We start from the raw sequence: 21,324 nt of genomic DNA on the forward strand, positions 1-21,324 counted from the left end.
CTTTGGGAACCATAGTTTGTTTTCTGTTTGCAGGAAACATTTTTAGAAGCAGATCCAGTGAGCTACAGGGAATGCACATTTAACACTCTGGTAGATATTGCCAAATGGCTCTTCAAAAAAGACCACACAACTTCACACACCCACCAACAGCATATGGGAGTGCCTTGTTAACACTGTACATCATCAACCTTTTCCATTTTTGACAATCTGAGAGGACAGGTTCTCACTGTTGCTTTAATTTGCCTTTCTTTTGTTAGGATTGAGGTTGGGTATCTTTCTGCCTCCCCATCCCAGAACATACACATCCTTGTTCATTGGTAAATACACATACAGAGAAAACAAATTTCTACTGTATAGCACAGGGAACTATATTCAATATCTCATAGTTACCTATAATGAAAAAGAATATGAAAAGGAGTATACGTGTGTACATGAATGGCTGAAACATTAGGCTGTGCACCAGAAATTGACACATTGTAACTGACTATACTTCAATTAAAATTTTTTTAATTAAAAAAAGAAAATATACATACAGAAACGTGCACAAAGCTTTATTTTACATGTGTGGCAACCATCAGGTCAAGAAACATAACATGGAATGTGACCAGCACCCCAAAGTACACCTTGCCACCAAGCTCCTCTCTGATCATAAGCCCCTCCCTCCCACAGAGGTAACCACTATCTTGTGGTCACGCCCAAACAATACAGTCTATTTTGGCATACATTTGAATTTTCTATGGATGAAATCATATTACACACGTTCTTTGGGGTTGGACTTTTTTGCCCCATGTTATGTTTCTGAGATTCATACACTGTTGCATGGTGATTTGGTATCATTTCACACGATTAAAAATCATTTCAAATTCTCTCTCTCTATACTGGGGGCTGGGGGGGTCTCCTCTCTCCCTTCAGTGTTTCATTGGTGTTGTAAAATCTCCCCACATTTCTAGGCAGAAAGGTTAAGAAGGTGGGAAGGGGGATGAGAATTGGGAAGAAGCTGAGGCTCAGAGATGCCACACAGCCAGTAGGCGCCAGCTCAGATTCACACTCGTGACTGACACCAGAGTCCAGGCTCACTGCCCCATCCCAAAGAGATGAAGCAGCTTCTTACAGACCAAGGGCATCCAGGGTGACCCGGGCTCCATACAGGGCACACCCTGGACAGCAAGGACTGTAGGGATGCAGAAGAGAGAGTTCAGGGAAGGCTTCCTGGAGGGGGCAGCAGTTGACCTTTGCTCTGACCCTTCTTCTTCCCCAAGGCCTCTGCCTCTAGCCCAGGGTGAGGGGTTCCAGATGCTCTCACCTCTGGGCAGTATCTTCTTGGAAATGACTTCTGTTTGCCTGGCCCCAGATGGGTCCTCAAACAGGTTAGAAGTTGGAGGCCATGGGCCTGTGCTGGGCTCCAGGGAACCCTGTTGTGACTTGCCCTCTGCCCTCCCCTTGCAGACACAGCCCTGGACTGCGACCTGAACTGTGAAGTCAGGCAGGACAGGGGCTTTGTGGACAAGGCAGGGGATCTCTGGCTGGGCCCAGAAAGGGGGATGGAGTTTGGAGTTGCTCTAGGCTGGGCTAAAAGGGATGAGGCCACCCAGGTGTCCTCCTGCCTCCCAGCTGATGCCGAGGTAGGGGGGGTGCCAAAGAGGAACCAGGCATGGCTGGGGGTCTTCCACTGGGAGAAAAATCATCACCAAGAATTTTCAAGCACACAGGTGCCCAAACCTTCCTTTGAAGGGAAAAGTCCTTCTGGATTTTCAGTCTAGACTGGGGGTCGGCAAACATTTTCTGCAAGAGCAAGCTAGTAACTATTTGAGGCTTTGAGAGCCATGCTGTCTCCGCTGCAGTTACTTGGTTCTGCCACTGTGGGATGAGAGAGCTGCAGGCAACACAGAAGCAAAGGGATGTGACAATGTTCCAATAAAAGTTCACTTAGAAAAACAGGCAGTTGCTGAGACAAATGTCATCCTTGGACAGTAGCATGTCAAGCCCCCAATCTAGGTGAAAAGGGAAATCTACCAAGGTTGAAACTAAGACTTTGGGCTGGACTGTGGTGGCACTTAATGCATTAGGAGTATAGAGAATAAGGGTCAAGTTGGCCTTTGTGAGCAAAGAGGACTCACTTGAAGTCCACTTGAGCTGGGCTCCAAAGCGATGCCATAAGGGGGACATTCCAGGTTCAAGGACAGCAGGGGCCAAGGCCTGGAGGGAGGAATGGATCTTGCAGTCAGGAAGTTGCCTAGGGAAAAAGGATGCTGGCTGGAGGCATAACACGGACATCCATTAAAGACAGCCGTGTAGTTGGACTTGATGGTGTGGGCACTAGGGAGCCATTTCCATTTCTTGAGCAGGAGCAGACCTATCCTCAGAGGGTGGGGTGAAGATGAAGAGATGGGGTTCAGATGCTGGCCAAGGGGACACTGGGGATGGGTACTGGTCTGGTCTGAGACCCCACCACCAGCTCTGCTTTGCCATTGGCAGCAGAAGTGGGTCGGGGGGCCTGGTGGGTATGGAGCCATCCTGCTGGTGGGCTGTGCCAGGGACAATCTGAACTGTGATGACCAGGACAACTGTGACCAGCATGTGCACTGCCTGCAAGGTGAAGGGGGCTATGGGGCAGCTTGTGTTCCTGGATTCTCAGCATCACTGCTCAGCTACCCTGCAGGGATTCTGACCCACATGAATGGCTCTGAAGGCAGAGCTCAGGGCCAGAGTTTCAGCTCCTGATACACCATGATGTTCCTTCAAACCTACCTCAGACTGGCAGCTGGCCCTCCCCAATATCCCCAGTGCCAGTGGGCACACACACCAGGGCAGAGTTCTGGACATGAGCTGACTCACCTTTCTCCCCCTCTAGGGGAGTGGAGAATGCCAACATTACTTAAGCACCTACCATGAGCTGGACCTTTTCCCAGAACTCCCTAACCATCCAAGCTCGAGGGCAGCATCTCCCCACTTCAAAGGTGAGGATGCTGAGGCCCAGAGGGTAGGAGGCCCCTGGAGGCACTCAGCCAGTCTGTAGCAGATCCAAGGTTTCCTATTCCAACACCAAATCCAGCCTCCTCCCTGGGTGCTCTAAGTTCCTTGCCCTAAGGATCACAGGGATTGAGGAGGGTGGTCAGAGGGGTCCTCAGTTCCTCCCCCCCACTTTTGGCCAAGATTCAAGTAATTGCCTGCGGTGAACATCATTGCTGGGGCTTGGCACATGGGGTCTAATAACCACAGGATTTAGGGGCTCCCAGGACTGGAGGGGTGTGTGGCCCCTACAAGATCCTGAACCTTCTGGCTGAGATGAGGACATCAGAGCCAGAGAGTGGAGGGACCCACAGCAGGAGGGAATGTGCAGGATGAGAGCTGGGGGGCAAAGGGGCTTTGTTGCATCTGCATGGAATTGCTTTCTCATCACCCGCATCTTCAGCCTCACCTCTGGCAGGTATTCGGTCCCTACTGCGGACCAGGCACCATGATAGGTATGTCACATGGTTCTGTCTTTCACCCTCATAGCCTGAAATCAGTCCTATGGAAATGTTATCATCCCCTCTACAGCTGAGGAAACTGAGGCCCAGTGAGAACAGTAACTTTTCCAGGGATGTCCTCACCTGGTAGATTCTGAATCCCAGCCCAGGCTGTCTGACTCCTGAGCTTTACACTAACTCCTTCTAATAACAGAAACTGGTAGTTCTTGTGCATTTCCAATGGGATTAGTCTTTTATGTGGATTGTTTCAGAGCTACATGACCATCCTCTGAGGTAGGGACCTGTGTGGTCCTCATTTTGCAGGTGAGGAAACTGAGGCAGCTCAGAAAGGTGAAGGGCCTTGGCCAAGGTCACAGAATCCAAATTTCCTGGGCTCAAGTTGAGGCTTATCTGAATCCTACCATGAAAATAGAATCCCTAAAGCCTGCCCCATCCAAACCCCTCATTTGATGACTGGTGAAATGGAGATGCAAAGGGGAGTGGAGGCTCACCCAAATCGTACAGTAGTCACTGGCAGCAATGGGACACAGGTCTCCATGGGGTCCCTCACATATAGTTCCCATTTTACAGATGGGCCAATTGAGACATGGAAAAATAAATGACACAGAGAAGACTAAAGGAGGAGTCTTAGTTGGTAAACCCAACTTCAGTGTACAGAGATTCCTGAGGTCTCCTCCCCTCTTTGCCAGATCCCCCAAGACCTTTTTGGGGGCAGGCTCTTGGCTTCAGCCAGCTTGACCCTGGGCCCATCTCTCTACAAGTTCAGATTCTCTACCATTCCAGCCATGAGACCCTGCCCCTGGCCTATGCAGTGCTCTACCTCACCTGTGTTGGTAAGTTGGGAGGTATTGGCCAAGGGCAGTGTGAAATTGGTGCAGGGTTAAATACAGACCAAAGGAACAAATAGAGAACCAGGACATAGACCCAGGCTCATCTGATTGTCAGGTGACATTCAATGAACTTGCAGCCGCACCTCACATCATACTGAAAAATAAATTTCTCTAGTGGTTACCAGTTGGAAGAGGGAAGGTGGAGGGGCAATGTAGGGGAGGAGATTAAGAGGTACAAATTATTAGGTATAAAATAAGCTACAAGGATATACAAAGACTTCTGTCTTGGTGATGGTTTGAGCATAAGCTCACAACATGGCCCAGTCTCTGTGCCAAGGGGTGAGCACTGTGAGTTTTCAATGTGTGTTGCTGCTTTAAACATACACCTGCATTTTACCAATGAGCAGTGAAGGGGGTCATGCCTCAGCCTGGAGTGCTGTCACAGTGACTCTTGGCCCAGAGCAGTGGGACCAGATGGCCTCCCAGGTCTCCACCCCACCTTGGGATTCTAAGCTCTGAACCTGAGTCCCAACCAGCATCCCTGACAAAGAAGGAGGCAGAATGTTCAATACAGTGCTATGTAAATTGCTTTGTACATAAGCCAAGTTGAGATCAAAGGCCCCTTGCTGACTTCATCAAAAGAGGGATTCAGACTCTCCTAGCCCATCAGATAAGGTTTGGGACTCCAAGCACCAAAGGTCCCCAGACTGGGCTCTCAGATGTGGTGCCAGCTTCTGAAAGCCAGCCAACAGAAATCAGAAAATCAGAGAGTCACAGTGACCCATGCCTCCCCATTTCTGGCCCCACCTGCTTTCAGTTTTTCCAGTTACTCCCTCCACAAGCCTTACTTTTGGCCTGGACATAGAAGAAATCAGGACTGGTCCAAGACCCATTGCCAGAGAAAGAGGTGGCCTGGATCCAGGCCAGGTAGTTCCCTGCATTGAGCTGGCTCAGCTTGGCCCCTCCATACTTCTGTACTTCTGTCTGAATACCCATTCCCGCTGATCCTGGTGAAATAAAACACATGTATCAATTTCCCACAAACATGTGAGGACCAGGCAACTTCCCACCTAACAGTGACCTTTATTTGCAGTAAAAGGGGAAAAGCCAAGTCTTACACCATGGCAGTCCTCTAGTAACTCTAAGCACACCCAAGTTAACCAACTCTTATCTTTTTAACCAAAAAGAGTTCCAGAAAGATTAAGTTATTAAGCCCAATATAGTCTAGGTTGAAAAATCATTTTATGCAACAAAGTAGTGTCTTGAGGGTGAGAATAAGCCAGCTCCTTGCACACTCTGAGAATTCCTCAAGGAGTGTGGAGCCAGTAGGAAGATCTAAATCCTGACGGACTTATGTCCTTACGTTATTGTTTAAAGTCATAAGCTGACCAGGTGCTCTGTGTCACAGTATAATATCCACTATCACCTGTAATGGAAACACACCCGGACATGGGCCACTGCCCCTGTCTTACCTCAACTTGTGGTCCATGTTTTATTTCATACACTAGAAGCAATCCATTGGGATTCTCAGGTTCTAGCCACTTTAAAAAGATGGAGTTCTCAGGCCTTGGCTCCCAGGTCATCAATCCAGGAATGTCATCTCTTCTTACTGTGCAACAACTGAAACAAGTGATAAAGCTAGGTTCTGGTCCCCAGGGAGGAACCAAAAAACACCAGCCTAACTTAAGAATACCCTCTGCACCGAGGCACGCAGGACTGCGGACAGTGGCCACGTTGATGCCTCCTGACTGGCTGGGTGCCCACAGCAGGGGTTTTGGAATTGGAGCGATCTAGTGACCTGTCAATCTAATGACTTAGCAATCTAGTCTCCCCTACCCCAGACCCTCCTGTCTGCCCCTCCAAAGAAAAACCTACTATCAAGTATAGGAAAAAAGTCTCAGCAACTTGAGTCACTTATCTCTGGTACTCGGCTTCTCTGTGATGCTGTCAAAGCCAAGCAGCATTGAAAAGGTGCTGATAATGACAGGCTGTAGATTAAATAACATGCTACTAAAACACCAATGGCTCAATGATGAAATCAAAGTTGAAATTAAAAATATACCTTGAGACAATTGATAATGAACACACAACCACACAAAATTTATGGGACACAGCAAAGGCAGTGCTAGAGGGAAGTTTATAGTGATACAGGCCTTCCTCAACAAAGAACAATCTCAAATAAACAATCTAACCCAAGAGCTAAAAGAATTAGAAAAATAAGAGTAAAAAACTCCAAAACTCAGCAGAAGGAAGAAAATAATATAGATCAGGGAGGAAATAAATAAAGTAGAGATTTAAAACACAATGGAAAATAATCAATCAAACCAGGAGCTGGCTTTTTGAAAGAGTAAATAAAATCAACAAACCTCTGGCCAAGCTCACAAAGAAGATAAAAGCAAGAGCACAAATAAGCAAAGTAGGAAAGGAAAATGGAGAAATTATAACAAATAACATACAAATACAGAATATCATATGAGAATATTATGAACAACTATATGGAAACAAAATGGATAACCTAGAGGAGATGGACAAGTTTCTGGAAACATACGGTCCACCAAGGCTGAATCAAGAAGAAACTGACTACTTGAACAAACTGATCACTAGAAATAAAATTGAATTAGCAATAAAAAAACCTCCCTACAAATAAAACTCCAGGGCCAGAGAGCTTCACTGGAGAATTCTACCAATCAAAGAGGAACTCACATCAGTCCTTCTCAAACTCTTCCAGAAGATTCAAAAGGAGAGAATACTACCAAACTCATTCAATAAAGCCACCATCACCCTGATACCAAAACCAGGCAAAGACACTACCAAAAAAGAGAATTACAGGCCAACATGACTGATGAACATAGATGCAAAAATCTTTACCAAAATATTACCAAATAGAATCCAACAGCACATAAAAAATATTATATACAATGACCAACTGGGGTTCAATCCAGGGATACAAGGATGGTTCAACATATGCAAATCAGTCAATGTAATACATCACATCAACAAGAGAAAGGATAAAAATTACATGACCATCTCAATAGATGCAGAAAAATCATTTCATAATATTCAACACCAATTTATGATGAAAATTCTCATCAAAGTGGGTACAGAGGGAACATATCTCAACATAATAAAAGCTATACATGACAAATCTACAGCCAGCAGAGTACTCAACAGTGAAAAACTCAAAAGCTTCTCACTAAAACCTGGGACAAGACAAGGCTGCCTACTATCACCACTCCTATTCATAATAGTCTTGGAAGTCCTAGCCACAGCAATCAGGCAAGAGAGAGAAATAAAAGGGATCCAAATTGGAAAAGAAGAGGTAAAAGTCTCACTTATGTAGATGACAGTATACTATATACAGAAAACCCTAAGATGTCCAGACAAAGCTACTAGAACTAATCAAAGAATTCAGCAAAGTAGCAGTTTACAAGATTAACATTCAAAATTCAGTTGCATTTCTTTACAGTAATGATGAATCAACAGAAGAAGAAAGTAAAGAAACAATCCCCTTTAAAATAGCACCCAAAGTAATAAAATACCTAGAAGTAAATCCAACCAAGGAGGTCAAAGACATATACATGGAGAACTATAAAACACTGATGTAGGAAATTAAAGAAGACTTAAAAAAATGCAAAGATATCCCATGCTACTGGGTTGGAAGAATCAATATTGTTAAAATGGTCACACTGCCCAAGGCAATCTACACATTTAATGCAATCCCTATCAAATTACCCAGGGCATATTTCACAGAACTAGAACAAATCATAATAAAGTTTACATGGAATCACAAAAGACCTAGAATTGCCAAATTATTACTGAAGAAAAGGAAAGAGGCTGGAGGAATAACTCTCCCAGACTTCAGACAATACTACAGAGCTACAGGAATCAAGACAACATGGTATTGGTACAAAAACAGACATACGGACCAATGGAACAGAATAGAGAGCCTAGAAATGAACCCACAAACTTTTGGTCAATGAATCCTCCTTAACAAAGGAGGCAAGAACATATAATGGAATAAAAACAGCCTCTTCATCAAATGGTGTTGGGAAAACTAAACAGCAGCATGTAAATCAGTGAAGCTAGAACACTCCCTTACACCATACACAAAAATAAACTCAAAATGGATCAAAGACTTAAACATAAGACAAGATACAATAAACCTCCTAGAAGAAAATATAGGCAAAGCATTATCTGACATACATCTCAAAAATGTTCTCCTAGACCAGTCTACCCAAGCAATAGAAATAAAAGCAAGAATAAACAGATGGGACCTAATTAAACTTACAAACTTTGCACAACAAAGGAAACCATAAGCAAAACAAAACAACAACCTATGGAATGGGAGAACATTTCTGCAAAAGATTAAACTGACAGAGGCTTGATCTCCAGAATATATAAGCAGCTCACACAACTTAATAGGAAAACAAAAAAACTAATCCAAAAATGGGCAGAAGACCTAAACAAGCAATTCGCCATTGAAGAAATACAAATCATCAATAGACACATGAAAAATGCTCAGTATCGCTATTTATCAGAGAAATGCAAATCAAAAGTACGATGAGGTATCACCTCACACCAAACAGAATGGCCATCATTCAAATGTCCACAAATGACAAATGCTGGAGAGGCTGTGGAGAAAAGGGAACCCTCCTACACTGCTGGTGGGAATGCAGTTTCCTGCAGCCACTGTGGAAAACAGTATGGAGGTTCCTCAAAAAACTAGGAATAGACTTACTGTATGACCCAGGAATCCTGCTCCTGGGCATAGATCCAGAAGGAACCCTACTTCAGGATGACATCTGCACCCCAGTGTTCATAGCAGCACTATTTACAATAGTCAAAACATGGAAATAGCCTAAATGTGCATCAACAGATGACTGGATAAAGAAAGAGTGGTATATTTATACAATGGAATACTATTCAGTCATAAAAACCGACAACATAACACCATTTGCAGCAACATGGATGCTCCTGGAGAATGTCATTCTAAGTGAAGTAAGCCAGAAAGAGAAAGAAAAACACCATATGAGATTGCTTATGTGGAATTAAAAAAAAACCAAAACCAAAACCAAAATCAAACCCATAAATACAAAACAGAAACAGACTCATAGACATAGAATACAAACTTGTGGTTGCCAAGGGGACTGGGGATGGGAAGGGACACACTGGGTTTTCAAAATTTGTAGATACTGACAAGCATATGTAGAATATATAAACAAGATTATACTGTATAGCACAGAGAAATATATACAAGATCTTGTGTTAGCTCACAGCAAAAAGAAAATAATAATGAATATATGTATGTTCATGTATAACTGAAAATTTGTGCTTTACACTGGAATTTGACACAATATTGTAAAATGAGTATTACTTAATAAAAAAAGTTAAAAAAAGAAGTACATAAAAGAGAGTCAACTCTTGCAGCTTTGCATGAATGTTCTATTGTTTCTTCTATGATGATATTAACTGATATTTTTATTTTGTAGCTTGTGCACTGAGGATATTGGGATAATTTTCTCTTTCCAAAGCACTGAAGCTTTGTATGAGAGTTTGTGTTTGCTGTCTCTGTTGCTCTCAATTTTTATACTTGTTTACATCCTTTTTTCTAGATTGTCTCCTTTCTGTCTTGATTTTTTAAGTATGCAGACTTTACCATATGTATTTACCTGATTGTTATACACAGCAGATGATTAATTTGAGTAATGAATAACTGAATAATATACTAGCTAACAGGTTTTTAAACAATATATTTTGAATTCAAAATGTCTAATTTTAAGATATATGGGCCTAATCCTTCATATGATGTAATACTTAACTGGGAACTTTCATTAATTTAAAGGATATTTTTGGCTCATTCAAATGTTTTGCAGCTTTGCATTTTGACAGTTTATCTCATACTTGTCTGCTAATGACCATTGAATGTTGAGAAAAATTCAAGGGGGGGTATAGCTGATCACTGACATAGCATTCACAAGGTCCTGCTTCAACCCCCAGTACCTCCATTAAAAATAAATAAATAAATCTAATTACCTCCCCCCAAAATAAAAATAAATATAAAACATTAACAGCAACATAAAAAGGAAAGGAAGTATGTTTTAAAAATATTGAGAAATAAGCAAAATCTAATATTTAGGTCCTATTAAAAGTTTAATTAAAACTGTTATTGCTTTATGGTTAGATGGCTTACTTTTCCATTTACATATATCAGCTTTTTGGCTTGTGAGCTCATTCAAATTTACAATGACAGTTTAAGTCTCCATGTTCTACAGTTGTGGCTGAGAAATACAGTCAAAAAAGAAGGAAAGCTTTTCTATTGAAATAATTATTGCAGGAGTTGATGATTCTTGGGACTCTTATTTGAGGTTAATAAGTCATAGGGACATATTTTTGAAGTCTTAAACCCAAATCACCTAGCTAAGCCACACAGCTGAGACAGTTGACACCGAGTGTGTGAGGGTGGCAGAGGTTTGGCTAGGAAGTCACCCTACAAAGACCTGTTCCTGACTCTGTGCTGTCTTACAACTACCACATCAGGGATGGAGTGTTTGAAGGGCAGAAGCAGACATAGTGTTGCTGGTGGACAGATCATGGAGTCTTGGCTGAGCAAACTTTAGAATTGTGAAAAGTTTTATTTCTGGCATTGTGGAAGTCTTTGAGTTTGGCCCCAAAATAGTGCAGATTGGTAGGTCTGACAATATTGAAGACATTTAGCTATTTCCATTATGCTCTTTGATATACACTAACACCAATGGTGTCACTTTAACACTTGCTCAGTATAGTGGGGGCCTCAGAACACAGTGGCTGTTAAATACTCACAGAGACAAGAAGAGCTTGTTGCAAGCTGTGGCAAACTTACCTTGCAAAGGAGGCAATACCCTCACAGGTGAGTCAAACTGATCTGGTGCACTTGGAGCTCTTGCTTGCAGTCAAAGCTTGTGGCTAGATAACCATGTGATGGATTATCTTTTAAAATTCAATGAGGTATGATTTTGAACTTCATTCACCAACAGAGCTTCAAGACCCAAGCTGGCATGAGGGCTCGAGATCGAGAAACTGGTGTTCTCATCACTGATGGAAAATCACAAGATGATGCTGAGACATCGTCAAGGAAACTGAAGGATGAATGTGTGCAGATGTTTGCTATTGGTAAGCACTGAAAAGACTAGCTGTGCCCTCAGGGCTTACACATGTGCTGAGGATCATTGTGTAGTTAAAAATATTTTATGAAGCATGGGCGAACAAGCAAATGCATTTTCCCTATGACATAATTTATCAAAATGCTGTGCCAGGAAGTTAATTCACTTTCTTCTTTTCCCCTTGCAATGGGCCAAAACTCTGTGGCTTATTGGAAGACAATAATGGATCAAGAGAACAAATGTACTATTAATAGGACTCAGGAAAATTTCTGTTCATTTTTCCACAGCACCATGTTTATTTTTGATATCTGTTATTTTACTTTCCAGAAAAAACACTGGAGAGACATTTTTTGGTGGGTAATTGTTGCTGGAAACACTTAGGAGAATCTAAACAAAGTTGTCTTTGGTTAATATTAATTTTTGTTTTTATTTTATAGCTAGAGGTATGTAATCATTTGATTATTGAGGAAAATCATATAAACATTCTCGTTAACATCAAATATATAGGTATAGCCCATGAAATGTTGGCTTTATTCTATTGATTTTTTTCTTAGACTTTTTTTTTTTTAATTTGTATGCATCTATTTTTTACAAGGTGTTAAAAATGCTGATGAAGCTGAGTTAAAGATGATTGCAGCAGATCTCGATGATACCCACACATACAACGTGGCAGATTTTGAGTCCCTCTCCAAGATCATGGATGACCTCATCATCAACTTGTGTGACAGTGTCAAAGGACCAGGTCAGATTAGCCCCGGGTTTCTCATCCTCAGCACTATTGATGTTTTGGTCCAGATAATTCTTTTTTGGATGGAGGGAGTGGATTCTTTTGTGCATTGTGAGATGTTTAGCAGCTTCCCTGGAGTCTGCCCACTGGATACCAGTAGCATTACCTGAGTAGTGACAACTAAAAGTATCTTCAGAATTTGCCAATGTCTTCTGGGGAGAATACTGCCCCCAGTTGAGAATCATTGGTTTAGTCCTTGCCTTTTTTTTTTTTTCCTGTTGGCATCAAACTATAAATGACTTCTAGCTCATTTGAGGGTAATTTCTTTGCTGGTATATATCTACTTTCTGGTAAAGCATCTTCACTCTATGTAACTCTTAAGCTACTATTAAATGGTTTTTCACAGATATTGTTTTCTAAAACTTGCTACCTTTTGTTTCTGATTAGGAATGGAAGAGGGATCTTACATATGATTTGTTTTGCCCCAACTACTGATGACCACATTTGATACTTTACACTTATAACCTTTAAATATAAAGACAAATTATAATTTTAGAGCTTGGACTTTTATAAAGGATGTCATCTCTCTTTATCAGTGAAGAAACAGATTTAGGGAAGTTAAATTACTTACTCAGGGTCAAATTGTTAAAGATGTTTATAGAATTCCTTTTTAAAAAAGGTAGCTATTGATAAGGAATTAAGTTTTAGAAATAAAGTTATAGAAATGAATTTGTAGTGACAAAGGGTAGTGTGAAATGGTTATTTTCTGTGTAAATCATTGGACAAAACATGGTAAGCACCAAATTGAAGGTTTTTGGAAAATTAATGATAAAAATCATGGCTCATGTTATATGATTATAATTTCTTTCAAATATATGTAGATTATAGTAAAGGCTGTCTTTCACTAATTTATTCTGGTTTTGGAAAATTGGAATGCATTTAACAAAGTGGCAGAAAAGGGTCACATGCTTTGGGTACTGAGGATACATTAATTTGAATGTTTCTTGTAATTCTGTCTCCAAAATTTTGCAGATTTTCTTTTTGGATTTTGAACAACAGACTGACATTTTCCCTGGAAAAACATAACAGCCAGGAAGCCAGATACTGTAGGTTTCTGGCTCTAGATTAGCAAAGGGAACTGTAGTTTTATTCAGTTAGAGACAACTTTGAGTGTTGATGAAAACATCTTTTATCTATTTTCCTTTTTTTTTTATTATCTACTGTGTAATAGTGGCATTCATTTAGTTTCCCAGACAGTAAAATTGCTTGATAATTTTGTGCAATTAAGGTTAGGATACTAAGAATGGAAATGCTTTTCCCCAGTTTTGGCTTACAAAGAAAATAGAATGGGCTTATTTGAGAATGAAAGTCCATGCTTATGGAGTCATTGGATTAATTCTTCTATAATTATTATTTGGAACATCTTTCTAATGGTCATATTTAAATGAATATTTCCATTTTTCATTAATATTTATTCCAAATATTTTTCTGTATTAGTCATTTTACCTATAATGATTTCCACAGAGAAAACAAAGGCAGTAGAATCTTCCCAAGTTTTAGAAAATGTGGTTATTCTTCCTCTGTCTTGAATGAGAAAAAAGGTTAGCTTCTTTTATCACTGAATTAGATCTTGTCAGGGAACTAGATATGAATAAGAAGCCAGTTCTGTCCTCATAGAGCATGAGTTATAGTTAAGGAGATAAGACGTGGATGTAAATAATATTCAAAATGCCCTCAGAATGATAATGAGGGCAGTGAACTTGGATGATGCCAGTAGTGATACAGGTAGTGTAATTGTCAGGACCCCAGTTGTCGTTTACTGATACATGTGCCAGGTTAGATAGAGGAGAAAGTATTAAAGTATGATCCAGAGGTTTTGAGCTCTAGGTGAGGGGTGAACTTGTGGTGCCATCCGGAAGAGGGGGAGCAAGTTTTAGTGAGAGAGAGTGAGCTCAAGGTTGAGTCTTCTGAGGCTGAAGAACTCTTTGACCATCCATTCAGAAAGGACTTTTGGGCATTGGGCCTCTAAACTGAGTTACTGTGACTACTTAGCATGTGAAAGAATGTGTGTAAAAGCTTGAAATATGGAGAGGAAAATATTTCAACTTAATTTTTTTTTTGAAGTATGACTTTTTTAAATTGTTTATTATTTTGGGATTTTTTTGGTGGGGGAGGTAATTAGGTTTGTTTATTTATTTTAATGGAGGTACTGGGGCTGGAACCCAAGACTTTGTGCATGTTAAGCATGAGCTCTACCACTGAGCTATACCCTCTCCCCTACTTCAACCTAATTTAAATGTCAACAACTTGCTTAAAAATGAAAAAAGTGTTTGCACTTTATTTCCATGAGTAGGTGGCTTGGAAGCACCTTCTAACTTATCATTTCTTAGTGAACCCATCACAGTTTGAGAGTGAGCTAGACACCTACTTCTGACAGTGTGGATAGATATGAAGTGGAATCCTACTCAGTTTCTGGAGGGAAATGGCAAGAAGTGAGTAGACACCACCTAAAGCCCCCTCCTTCCTGATCCAGAGATCAGGTCCTCTTCATTAGGACCCTGAGAACAGTGCTGGATGAGGAGCAAGAGGAATGGAGAGGGGGCCAAACTGAGTCCAGGGTGCTTTGCATTTCTTGCTAGGCAGGCAATTCTATTTGGGCTTAATTAGAGGCAAAGAGCTTGGCTTAAATTCTTATGGTTTCTAAGAATTGCAGAATAGCAATACAATTTTTAATTAAAATTTTATTGGAGGATGCTTAATTTATTCATGAGTTTATACAAGAATCATAGAAGAGGAAGGGAACATTGAAGATGATCTAGTTTTACCCATGCATTTCACAAATAAAGAAGCAACAGCTGGGAGAATAAATTGTGTGAATTGTCCAAGATCTCATTGCAATCTGGTGGTTGCCAAAAAGACAAGGGCCTCATTAAAATCTAATTTCTAAGCTCATTGGAGTTAACAGCTTCAGTGTGATTATAGTAGAAAAGAGAGAAGTGATGATAATCTAAGTTGTTTTTATTTTATTCTTTTTTACTTTTCCCCTAGTTTTATGAGAACCAGTTGGAAAGTAACACAGTCATAAAAGATCTGAAGCCCAAAACTGAGTATGTTGTTAGTGTGTCTTCAGTGGTAGAAAATGAATATAGTGAGCCTCTGAAGAGCATAGAAAAAACCTGTTAGTCTGATTTTTTAAAAAGATCTTCTCCTTGATTTATTTTTTAACATAAAGAAGATGAAGCCCATGTGGAATTTTTGTCAGAATTCTGAGCATTCTTTTATTCAATATCCATTCAATGCACATTTACTGAGTGTGCTGTTTGTGCTCAATAAATACTGTATGATTTCTGCTTTTATTGTCTGGTCCTGATGTCACGGGTCCCCACTGGTGGAATGGGTAGTCATGGCCACAGATATCTCACAGAGAACAGTATCTTTCTCAGTTATTCACTTTTTCCTTAACATTTTTAGAATTACTTATAATTTATTAATGAAATCAGAGCTGTTAACACCCAAAATCTCATTTTATCAGACATCTAAATATATAAATTTTACTCTCACCATGATCTATCTACAAGTAGTTCTCCACTTCTTAAGGGAAGATACCATGTGGGGAGTGGGTCTAGGACTGTCTGGAAGAGCAGCTGTGCAGGAGTAACCAGGTTCAGTGCTGCACATGGCTAGATCTTCAGGCTGGCAGTGAGATTTCCCCCTTTATCCCCTGTTTTTTGGATTTGGGCCTTTGCTAGAGAAGATCTGATGGCTTTGGCTTTGAGTACAGCTTTGGGGCAAGATGTTTCTCACTCCTTTTCCCAGTAGGGTTTCTGAGGCCATATAAAAATACCCTTTTCTTCTTCCATCTTCTTGGCTGGTCTCCAGGAAAGAGGGAGGCCACTTGTAAGAAGAAGGAGTGGGTGTAACTCTCTCCAAGGCAAGAACTGACTCTACTCACTGCCCAGTCTCTTAGGTCCTTATCTCTTATTTCCTTTCATATTAGACCATCAGAGGTGGGAAATAATATATTTCATAGTGGGCAAGATTAATCTGATAATTCCTTAAAACTTTAAACTTAAACATTGGACAAAAAGTAGAAAGATGTGTGGGTGTTATGTGGAAAGGAGACTGTAAACATTTTACTCTGCCTCATGGGCTGATCTTCAAAAAGCCTATCATCCCCTAAGTTTCACATATTAGTATAAGGTGCTCTCATTTAAAATGTTTTAAAAAGAAAGATGAAATGAAATATTGTATTGGTTTTTTTATGTATTAAATCCTATGATTGAAAAACAAAAATCATCAACTTAAAGATTTTCCAGAAAAAGGGATTGATATCTCAGGAGGTTGGTCTCTGTTTGTCTGCCATATGGACTCACTGGAATGTCATTTTAAATTTAAACTTCTTTTCTCTATGAAATAGTTATAACATGCAGTCCCTGAGTATGAGGTGGAGATAAACAATGAGCTTGGGTTTTTGTTAGCAGAAAGGAAAGGATTATATTAACTCCCACTGATTACTCACAGTAATCCCTTCTCTATTTAGTGCATACAAACATCAATAATTAAGTGGGAAAAAAACAATTTAAAAATGAGCAGAGTAAGAGGAAGTGGACTGATATCTGCTTTTGCATTCCTACAGTGCCAGTCCCTGTAGTCAGCCTCAACTTTTATGACATTGGCTCTACCACCAGGCAGGTCCAGTGACAGCCAGTGGGAGGGGCTACACCTTGTTATATGAACTCATCAATGCCACAGAATGGACCAAACCCAAAGAGGCGGGAGATGTTTGTTTCTTTATCATTGAGTCTTCCTGATAATTCACTGGTTTAGAGTCCCCATGAAATGGCAGTTACTTATGAACTCACTTATAACTTTACATGCAAAATAGAAAAACAGCAGGTTGGATTTATGGTCTGTGACACATCTTAGCAAATATTACTGCAATAAAAGGAAAGGCAGTTCAGAGAAATAAAAAATAAATGTTGTGTTATGTACATGCTTATGGACAGATAAATAGATAAAGAAGATGTGGTATATATACACAATGGAATATTACTCAGCCATAAAACTAATGAAATAATGACATTTGCAGCCACATGGATGGACCTAGAGATTATCCCACTAAGTGAAGTATGTCCAACAGAGAAAGATAAATATATGATATCTCTTATATGTGGAATCTAAAAAATGATACAAATGAACTCATTTACAGAACAGAAATAGACTCACAGATACAGAAAACAAACTTATGGTTACCAAATGGGAAAGAGGGGAGTGATAAATGAATTTGGGATTAGCAGACACACACTACTATATATAAAAGAGATAAACAACAAAGGCCTACTGTATACACAGGGAAGTATATTCAATATCTTGTGATAAAGTATAATGGAAAAGAAAACAAAAATCTACAAATCAGTGTTACTGGCTGTCCCCAGTTAGTGGAAACATTTAATCTGAATATGTTATTTACATTCAGTATATCCATCTGCAGATATGTATGGCTGACAGTGAATGATGTGCAGCTGAGTGAACTCTTTCCCAACACAGAGTACATGGTCATCTTCCAGGCCATCCTGTATGACCTCACAAGTTAACCTGTCACCACAATGGAGGTGACCTGTAAGACATCACTAGTTTTCCTTCTTCCCTTATTTCTGTGAATATAATGTTCTTTAGGCTTTTTCTTTCACCCAATGATGCTAATAATAATTTGATAATGTGTGCATAAGTTGTAGGGTTATAACTTACTGCAATCAAATTTGAGAATTAAGACTCTTTCTAGACTTGTGGCAGCATCTTACATTGGTTCTAGGATTTGCATTTATCTTTCCATATTAAACACGCCTGATTTCGAGATGTATCTTACAGTCAGCAGTGTCTTACAATTGTTGTTAGTGAGGTGTCGATCAGGGAGTAAGATACAAAAGAATGGTGTATCTTACAATCAATTTTGTTGTAGATACATCGAAAGATGGTATGTAGCACTGGTGAGGCAGGAATGTTGGGTGAGTGTAGTTTTGGTGGAAGAGATTAAGTTTAAGATCAAGGTGTTCCAAGTTCTTCTTCTTGAAGTAGAAACTCCATGGCCCATATGGATAGTCTGTTTCAGTTAAGCAAATTATTAATTAATTAAATGTCAAAGTATATTGATCATCTATGATACTCCAGTCCTGTGCTTAGGTGTTGGGTATGAATAATACAGAACAATACAGAAGACACAGACTCCTTCATGATTTGCACTTCTTGTCTGTGTGTTATTCAGCCCTTTTCATGTTTCTGGTTTGTTTCAGTAGCATTTAGGTTATTTTTCTTGAAAAGTGACAGTGATTATATTTAGGACCCTTGCCTTGCCTATTTTTGTTTCTTGCTTCTTGAGGTGGGCACTCTGGGATGGCTGACTTGGCTTAAATGTAATGTTCCTTACATTTCAAAGGAAATTAAGATGTTGGAAGGAAACTTCAAGAAGGATAGGGGGTGATACGGAAGCATGATGAAGCAGAAAAGAGGCACCTGCAAGGTGGGGCAGGAGACATTCACTGACAGCAAATAATCATCTTATATATGTTGGATCCTGTCAGGAGCTGCTGGCTTGTGGGCATGGAGTGATGGCAGGTGGGAAGAGTGGGGAGCCAGCCAGGGATGGAGACATGTTCTGGGAGTGCTGGGAGAAAAGTCCCAAGAGTCATGGTGGGGTTAAAGTTGAATGTGGTTCTAGATTGGGATACGGGGCTGGACTGCAACAGCAGAGGATGGAAGGGCACATAGATGAAAATATGGAAAGGATGGAGGTGCAGGAACATGAAGGTGTAGACAGAGATTCAAGAAGAGAGATATATAGAGCTGAAAAGAGAGAAAAAGGAAATTGGTCAAACAGGCACCTTGAAAAAGTAGGATATGTTTCAGAGAGCAAAAGAAAATCTCTAAGAGGTTCAAATTTCAAACTCCCAATGAAATGTTAGGTATCTTGATTGTGGTGGTGGCTTCATAGGTGTACATACCTGTCAAAATTCATCAAATTGTGCACCTAAAATATGTGTAGTTTACTGTACAGAAATTATACCACAATAAAGTTGTGGATTTTTCATTGGGATTTTCTTCTGTTTAGGCATCTGTGCTGAATTCCAGCTCATCTTCATTCTTCACTCTTGTGACCATTTGTTTTTCTATCACATTCTTAAGGGAGCATATCACTGATTTTGATTTCTCTCAACTGCTTTAACTATCTGATAAACATGGGCTATACACTTATAGTGAATTATGCTTTATTAGAGCTGAGCAGAAAGTAAGAACTTATTTAAATACAGTAAAAGAAATTTAACATAGAGAAGTTAGAGTTGTAATAAAAATTTAAATTTATCCTATTTCTAAGAAGCCTTCTTAAGAAGAATCCAACTGTACCTGGTAGAATCATGGTACTTGTATCATCACAACCAGTTTGTAATTTTGCTGCACACCTTGGTGTTTTCTCCAAACAACTTCTTGAAACCTTATGTGGATGCTTTAGAGCTTTGTCATTGAGAACCACATCTGGACCTAATTTGTCATGCATCTCCAGTGCCTTTGCCCACTCCTTGAGACCTGAAACTCCAAGACGTGTCTCTCAGCACCAGGAATGTCTTATGGGGACCTGCCCCTAGAAAAGTGTGTAAATATATTGTCCACTACAAAATATCAGAAGAGGATGTCAAAGAGGTAGGTTGAGATTAAAATGGGTTTAGAAATACTTGCTTTCCTAGTAGGTTTAACAAAAGAATCTAAACAAGCATAGATGATAGCATATTTTGCATACTTGTCATTTTATTGATCTAGTGTTGAAAACTTGTTATATTATACATTAATAAAACACTGTTTGAATGTTGATACTATATTGGACTGTCTCACATTTTGTTTATAAATGTTTTGCTGTATGATATTAATCTCAAAAACATTATCCCTTAGTAGACAGAGTTATAGAATCAGGATGGTGTTTCCCTGTCATCCAGATGCCTATATGATGCTCTGCCATCTATGAATGACTAAAAATTGTCATAATAATGTTTCTAAAAATGAGAGCTAGCAAGGGGATACTGGAAAGAGTGGGGTGTGTCAGGTAAAAGGAGGACAGGACAGTTGAGTAGGACAAAGGGAAAGTATAAATAGAATATCTGAGGAGAGTCCCATTGGGACCGAGCAGTTTTGAGATGATAATGGGTGTGGAGAGCTGTTTCCATGATAACCTGCCTCCAAATGGGAGCAAACTGAGGGGCTCCAACAGTGAATGGATTTAAAACTCATGTTTGCCAGAGGGGCCATTCATGTAAGGATCTCAGAAATATTTTTGGAAGCTAGAGATAGCTTCTGTAAGCACCCAGTTATGGACTATGCTGCTCCTTTGGATTGTCCAGAAGCTCATTTATACATGTGAACATGTTTATCTCATTCTGGAGTTCAATTTCAAAAGCGGTACAATGACCATTGGGTCACACAGGGTTCTTGTGCATAATAAATAAGCTAATGCACAGGAGAATTTCTCTGAGAGAAATCAGGCAGTGATGTAAAGGGAGACACGGGAAATGATTAGGTTGTTTGAATTCCTAGGCAGTCATCATTTACCAGACAATAGTGCCAGGCACAGCTTTAGTCCATGCATTTTTGGGCTCTCTTATAGTTAGAGGTGGACAGGCCATAGGCCAGCATGTGTCTTAAAGACTTCTTCTCACAGACTGTGTACACAGTCAGCATTTCTGCAGTGTGTGATGAGAGGGATCCCCCAGGGACTGCTCAGGAAACCACCCGTGAGTCTCTGTGTTCAGGAAAGTAACTAAATAAATAGCTGCAGCAGCAATGACAATGGAAGCAACGATAAACCCTGGAGATGAGGAAAATCTGGCTTTCAGATCTGCCATATTGTAATATTTTAAATGTCCAGTTTTCAACAGAAAATTACAAGATGTACAAAGAAACAGAAAAGTTTGGCCATAACACAGGGGAAAAAGTAGTCAATAGAAACTCCCTGAGGAAACCCAGACACTGGACTTACTAGACAAAGACATAAATAAGGAATTACACATATGATAAAAGAGCTAACTGAAACCATGCCTAAAGAATTTAAGTATGTGAACATCTCATTGTACAGAGAATATCAATAGATAAAATTTACATTAAAAACCAACTGGACA

The 21,324-nt window shown here is 40.1% G+C and overlaps 1 pseudogene; it reads left to right on the top strand.

The window, feature by feature from the left end:
* The first annotated feature begins 1,179 nt into the window (after positions 1-1,179).
* LOC135323387 (collagen alpha-1(XII) chain-like) lies at positions 1,180-20,966 on the top strand (annotated as a pseudogene).
* Positions 20,967-21,324: the final 358 nt, after the last annotated feature.

The sequence above is a fragment of the Camelus dromedarius genome, chromosome 18 (genome assembly GCF_036321535.1).
Source record: "Camelus dromedarius isolate mCamDro1 chromosome 18, mCamDro1.pat, whole genome shotgun sequence".
In the NCBI taxonomy this organism is placed as follows: Eukaryota; Metazoa; Chordata; class Mammalia; order Artiodactyla; family Camelidae; genus Camelus; species Camelus dromedarius.